Source organism: Octopus bimaculoides, chromosome 1 (assembly GCF_046866305.1).
Source record: "Octopus bimaculoides isolate indiv1 chromosome 1, ASM4686630v1, whole genome shotgun sequence".
In the NCBI taxonomy this organism is placed as follows: domain Eukaryota; kingdom Metazoa; phylum Mollusca; class Cephalopoda; order Octopoda; family Octopodidae; genus Octopus; species Octopus bimaculoides.
Genome location: NC_142928.1, coordinates 155,504,546 through 155,512,045, shown reverse-complemented (window position 1 = coordinate 155,512,045; position 7,500 = coordinate 155,504,546). Strand labels below are relative to the sequence as shown.

Sequence of the window (7,500 nt, the reverse complement as noted above, 5' to 3'; positions counted from 1 at the left end):
TAGAATGAAGCAATCACTTTGTATACTATTCAGAAATAACAACTGTTTTAGAAAAATAATGAAAATACGTTTGGGGGTGCTTCATAAGGGAATATAAAAGAATGCTTAAATACATGCCACCATCTATGGAATTGGCTGATTCACATACACGTAGGCAGTACAATTTTAGTTCATCCAAGCGATTTATTTAATCCTTGAGAATGCACAGTGACCCAATAATAAGTTCGTGCTATTAATTTACGCCTATGTAGATTAAACAAACGGGAAAATGGATATCAAGCGTACCGTTAAAAGAAAATATGGAACATTTAACACAAGCTACCTCGTGGGACAGCTAGACATATCTTTAATTCATAATATAATACGCTTTATACATGTTATCGTTGAACGACTGTGGTTACAAACAAGGAAAAATGTACTCAACATATTAAGCAGAGCTTGTGTATATATCCTATTTGAAGTTCAAGCTTCTTAAATCGAATCTCTGAGTTTTAAGTTGCTGATTATTTAAGCAGTTATTGGAAAAAAAGCAACATAGCAGTATTGTAGTATAAAGAAACAAAAATATTCGTAAATACAACGAAATATGATTAATCACAGAAATTTGATTGTTTACCGAAAAACCGTTGGAAAATGCATTATACATTCATATATTCAATTATCATAAACAGAACACTTGATATATTCATCTACTCACATCAAAATGTAGAACAAATTTCTAATTCAGTGTCAGTTATGCAATAATTTTCATTAGCCAAAAGTATTAGTGTAGGTTTTCCAGGAACCAGTTATATTTTAATCTTCTCTCCAATGCAACTGGCATTGTCGTTAAGGTGTCATGTATTAATAATCGAGGTCAAATGTACATTTCATATTTCCAAGGTCGATAAATAAAGTACAAGACATTACTGGATCGATTCTTTTCCTTTATTCTTTCTGTTTGTATTAAAAGCCAGAACAGCTCCCCCATGACTCTATCAGGAGCTAAGTTACCCCTTTATCTGCAGAGCTGGTCTTTAATGCATAATTTTGGTTTTAGAAATTTTTGTTATTTGGAGCTTCTCTATATTTACAATCCACTGTGTCCGTGTGAAGCCAAGATGTCAATGTGCTTATTTAATTAACAACCGACAAAATATCTAATAAAAATGCGTAATAACAATTTTTAAAAACTGTTTAAATATTACACAGTAAACTAGACTACAAGACAAAGTAACATTCTTCATCGCCAACATGAACAAAGAGCAGGAATTATTTGTTCATCACGAAAGATGCGTGAAATGTGATTTTTGTTCCAAGAACATTGTGGAATTGTGCCAACTGAAGATGCTAAATTGTCGGAATTATATTGAATCGGAGAGTATCGATGGGAAAGTAATATATAAAAACTTAAGGAAATAAATGTCGAATGAAGAGGAAGTATGGAGTAAAGAAATAACTGAGAGTAAGGAAGAAAATGGAAGAGGGTGTAGGAGTGAGAGAAAATAATAGATGAAAGAAAGATAGTTTGAAGTATATAGACGTGTGTGTGTGTGTGTATGAGTGTGTGTGCGTGTGTGAGAGAGAGAGAGAGGAGGAGGGAGAAAGAGAGGTAGAAGACCATAAATGTAATAGAGATGTTGAGGAAGAAAAAATAGAGAAATAAAGAAACCGGAACGAAATTAGCTGAACACAGATTGAAATAGAAAAAGAAAAGAAAAAAGAAAGAAAAAAGGAAAAAAAAAAGAATTAATGTAGATGGAAAAAAAATAGGTAAAATAGTAAAGAAGTAACTAGAAGTATTAGGATTGGGGTTGCTATTAAATGGCAGAGATTTTATAAAGTGTTGCCCCATCTTTTATTTATTTATTTATTTATTTATAAGTGTTGTCACTTTGTTTTTAAGAGGTAACCGAGTCATTGACTCGCTAAGATGTTTTGGAGTTTGTCGAGTATTTAACTCGTGAAGATGTCTTCTTCAGCTTCACTTCACGCATGACAGATGAACAAAATTAAGTTGTAAACAGCGATTAAATATTTTTCTCTGCACTATAATCTAATAAACAAGATTCTTGTATGTGTTCATCTTGTTAATCTCGAATCAATGTCGTTTATTTACATTAAATAGTTGCTATTCTTTACGTTAAAAAACAAAAGCAAAAACGAAACAAAATCCAGTATATTTTGTACATTACGTACCACCAGATTTTGTTAACTTTTAGTAATGTTAATAAAATTTCAAATGTAACATTGTTTCTGATGCATAATAACCATTTATACAGCAGTTCATATATACATGATAACGGTTTTTGAGAACGTAATAATCGTATATATAACTATATATATACGTATATATGCGTATATTGATCATTATACAACCGTTTAAATACTTGTAAACTCACCAGTTTTCCTGTCTCCGTCAACTGACATTATTTAGTAAGAGGAGGCTAGAACACTTAGTGCCGCGAACCAAGTTGTTTTAATTAATTAATATTGCGTCCGTAATAAGGAGAAGAAACTATTTGCCTGAATAATAATTATGGTCAAGAAAAGCAAGACAGACAGTCCTGAAATTCAAATAAATTAATATTAGTAAAAAATGATCTGTGGATAATACAGTGAGGAGTGAGTTTGATTTTTTTCAAATACGCTGACAACACCGGACGTGTTTCGATATTATTGGTCCTCCTCAGTAGGCATGGTGTAAAAATTTGACTGAACAGTTTATTTTGATCAATCACATTATTTGGTTGAACTCCTGCCTTATTTTTGTTCTCACTTTATCATCTATATGTTAAGCTAATAATTTCAGGGAGAGGAAAGTCGATTACATCAACCCCAGTACCCAATTGGAGCTTATTTCATTAACTCCGAAAGGATGAAAGGCAAAGTCGACCCCGGTGACATTTGAACTCAGAATGTGAAGTTGGAAGACTGCAGCTAAGCAGTTTTTCCGTTGCATATATTAAAACAGTGAGGCCAAATATGTGAATCTGTCATGTACTTAGTTGAAGGGAGAGGTGGAGAGAGAGGGGGTGAGAAAGAGAGAGAAGGAGAAAGAGAGAAAGAAAGAGAGAGTGTATGTGTTAGCAGTGACAGGAAAAAAGAGGTTGATTTTATGATATGTGGTTAAATAGCTAATTGAAGGAAGAGGTAGCGAGAAAAGGAGAGGAATGTGGTGTACTTGAGAGAGAGAGAGAGAGAGAGAGAGAGAGAGAGAGAGAGAGAGAGAGAGAGAGAGAGAGGGAGGAGAGAGAGAGAGAGAAACAGAAAGAGGCAGGGATGAGAAAGAGAAAGAATGTGTGTTTATTGTGGAGAATGAGTGTATTGTGCCAATTTTGCAACACAAAATATATTTCTACAGAAAAGCCAAGGTGGGCGCTCTGCCACCTGTAGTAAAACGAGAATGCCCTTCTTACCAAAGGCCTCCCACGAGCGAACTTCATAATCCATAAAGCCTAAATTTAAAAGGAAACATATCATTGTACCATTCATCTTTATCATATAAGAGCCTAGATTTCTGAACTTCTAAGAAAACAACCTCATTGTTTTAGAGTACACCACCATGTGTCAGATGGCCTCGCATTTGCATCCAATTGATGGTCAACACAGACAATTTGTCCAACTGTATGTAGTTTCTTCTTTGGAAACTACTGAGGTTTGAGCTAGCAATTATGCATTATAGGTACATTCCAGAAATAGCTGCAACTTTAATTTATGTTCTGAGTTCGAATTCTGCCGAGGTCGACTTTGTTTTTTATTCTTTTGGGGTCGATAAAATAAGTACCAGCTGAGCACTGTGGTCGATGTAATCGACTTACCCCTTCCCCAAATTGCTGGCCCTGTGCCAAAATTTGAAACCATTATTATTATTATTATTATTATTATTATTATTATTATTATTATTATTATTATTATAGAAATGTTATGATTTATACAGAAGGGGGAACCTGCAAAGATTCCCATTTAGTGTACGGTGCAGAATGCACGAAACATAACTTGATTTATGTTGGTTATACAACGGAACAATTAAACAAAAGGTTTAATGGGCACAGATTCGACGTCAGGCACAAGAACAGTAGTTCAACAGAACTTGCTGAACATTTCGTTTCAAGCGGCTGCAATTTTGAAGAAGATTTGAAAGTGCACATTCTCAAAAAATATCCTGAATGTACCCCACTTTCACTTCTCAGAATGTATGAGCAGAAATATGTTTGCGGGTTATTGACATCACGCCCTGGAGGAATGAATAAGATGACAGGAGAATATCATCAAATTTATACAAAACTGTTTGATTGAATATTCTTCTTTCTCTCTTTTTCTTTTCTTTTTCTGTCGTCTTCCTTTTTCTTTCTTTCTTTCTGCTTATTAAAAAACTGGCAAAAGCTGATGATGTCATTCTATCAACGTATGGACGCTGGTTACTCACGTTCATAGTTTACGTTTGGTTTCTGAAATTTTGAATTTTCAATCACCTTTTGGTTTGAACTTGAGAAAGACAGACGTTCTGTCGAAATGTTGTTCAAAAACTAAAACATCTAAAATCGCGCTCTTCGTTTTGACTATTATTATTATTATTATTATTATTATTATTATTATTATTATTATTATTATTATTATTATTATTATTATTAAGGTGGTCAAGATGGCATGCAGGCAGAATCGTTAGCACGCTGGAAAAAATGCTTAGTGGCATTTCTTTCTGCTTTTCGTTCCGGATTCAAATTCCGCCAAGGTCGATTTTGCCTTTTATCTTTTCGGGATCAATTCAAATAATTATCAGTTTCATACTGGAGTTGATATAATCGACTAACCCACCCCCACCTTCAAAATTTCAGACCTTGTGCCTATAGTACAAAAAAAAGCTTAGTACACCAGTGAACTGGCGCAATCGTTATCGCATTTGTCAAAATTCTTAGCAACATTTCTGCCGGCTATTTACATTCTGAGTTCAAATGTCACCAAGGTCAGCCTTACTTTTCCTCCTTTCGGGACCGTTAAAATAAGTACCAGTCAAGTACCGGAGCGATGTAAATGACTTACTCCTACCTTCAAGCTCCTAGTTTTATATCAATATTAGAAAGAATGATCATGTGTATCTCTCTCTCTCTCTCTCTCTCTCTCTCTCTCTCTCTGTATATATATATATATATATATATATATATATATATATATATATATATATAGTAAATCCCAAAAAGAACAAAGAGAAAAAGAAACATTGCGAGGTGGTACATGAAAGGAAAGAAAGATGGTTTAACGTTTCGAGCAGACGCTCTTCTTCGGAAACAGAGGAAAGTCCAATAGAAAGGAAGACGGAGGAAGAAAATCGTCAACGATTCACATGTGGTTACATTTTGAAATATACATATATATATATATATACATACATACACACGCCCACAGGATTACGTACGGAGTTGAAATCGTGTCGGAGTGGACATTGGCTTCCCATCTTTTTTGTTACCAATATCGATAAAATAGTATCAGTCATTTACTACTACTACTACTTCTTCTATAGAAATAAGTTGCGACGTCACTGGTGCCAAACTGTATCAGCCTTTGCTTTGGATAACATTGGTGGCAGAGAGAGGGGAAGCTGGTATGAATAGGCGACTGCTAGTCTTCCATAAACAACCTTTCTAGGTGCAATCCCATGGTCATTCATGATCAAAGGGGATCTTTACCACTCAATTTCTTTATATATGTGTAGTTTGTAAATCTAAATTATAGTATTGAGCAATGTGAAATAAATAAAGCGTCTTGCTCAAAAACACAACATACATCCCGGTCTGGGAATCGAACTCACTACATCATGATTGCGAGCCCGACGATGTAACCACTGAGCCATGAGCCTTCACAGAAATAGATAGATAAATAAATGGTAAATAAAGGAATAAATAAACGACCATAGTCCAGCCAAGAGCTCTTTGCAAAGCCGAAGATAGTCGAAAATGCTATACTGATGGAATTCCGTAATTTCAATTCTTAATTCTGAGGTTGCTGTATTTATGATGTGACGTTGTGGTGGTGGTGGTGGTGATGGAGACATAATCAATCAAAACCGCAGTAGTGCCTGTGTATGTGTGAATATTTGTATTTGTGTATGTGTGTGTGTGTGTGTGTGTGTGTGTGTGTGTGTGTGTGTGTGTGTGTGTGTGTGTGTGTGTGTGTGAGAGAGAGAGAGAGAGAGAGAGGGTAGAAAGAGAGAGAAAGAAAGTGAAAGCAGAAAATGAAGCTGGTGAAACTGAGAGAAGAAATAAAAAGAAAGAGAAAAGCCAAGAACGAGAGAGAGAGAGAGAGAGAGAGAGAGAGAGAGAGAGAGAGAGGGAGTGAGAGAGAGAGTGAGAGAAAGAGAGAGAGCGAGAGAAAAGAGAAAGAATTAAGGTAAAGAAAGAATAAAGAATACAGTAACCTTCATATCCTGGAAGCCTTGGCTTGTATTGAAAATAATAGACATTTATGGCCTACGTGATCAACATTGGTTACTTAATGTATTTCGGTAGGAAATTAATTTCTTTAAAATTCCTGCTCTTTCTCTCAATTCTTGCAAATTTCCCTTCTAGGGAAGTACTGTAACTTCCTCCTCGTATTAGTATTACAGCAGTGCCCTCTACCGGTCTTTTGCGCCTCCAAGTCCGGTTATCAGCAGGCGGCTATTGTTCATCAAGCTGTGTTCTTTATTGCGTTCTGATCCTTTGACATGCAACACAACAGACAGTGGACGCTGCAAACATCCCTTGTATATATATTAATGAACTCATCTGACAGATTTAGTCTCAATATGTGTTATGTGTATACAGCCGATACGTAGAAGTACTGCACACACACACACACACACACACACACACACACACACACACACACACACACACACACACACACACATACACGGATTCACATAAATGTGTATAAGTATGTATACATACAAGCATTCATATACGGTTATAGATACACACGCAAATACAAACACACACACAAACACACACACATATGTACAAGTGCATACACGCACACATATATACATATGTATGTATGAATAAATGTGCGTGTGTGTGTGCACGCGCGTCTATACGTGCATGAGCGTGTGTGTATAGTTGCGTACCGTCACATACATCTATATTTCATCCAACGTTGTTTAGTGCGCCTGTAATAAATAAATTTCAGCTTTGCAAAGCTTTTGGCACATCAACAAATGTTCCATTTTCTGTTCTTCTTAGTGTTCATGAGCAACGACTCAGTAACTGTTATTGACGTCGCGCAATTACGCGGAAATGTATGTGTCCTATGCTCCAATGATATTCATAGCTCAGTTGTGTATTTTTCAGGCATACCGGAGAAATTTTTCTCTCGAGACAATTTCTGCAGTGTCTGTCTATATCCTTGTGTACACGAACATATTAAATACAACTTTACGCACGCATTTATATTTCATTCCACTCTGTTTAGTGCACCCCTACACACACACACACACACACACACACACACACACACACACACATATATATATATATATATATA

At 35.5% G+C, this 7,500-nt stretch overlaps 1 protein-coding gene across 7 annotated transcripts in view; it reads right to left on the bottom strand.

Moving 5' to 3' along the window:
- LOC106870507 (LIM/homeobox protein Awh) overlaps window positions 1-7,500 on the bottom strand; it is a 379,078-nt gene that overhangs the window by 33,498 nt on the left and 338,080 nt on the right. The gene's annotated exons all lie outside the window — the stretch shown is intronic.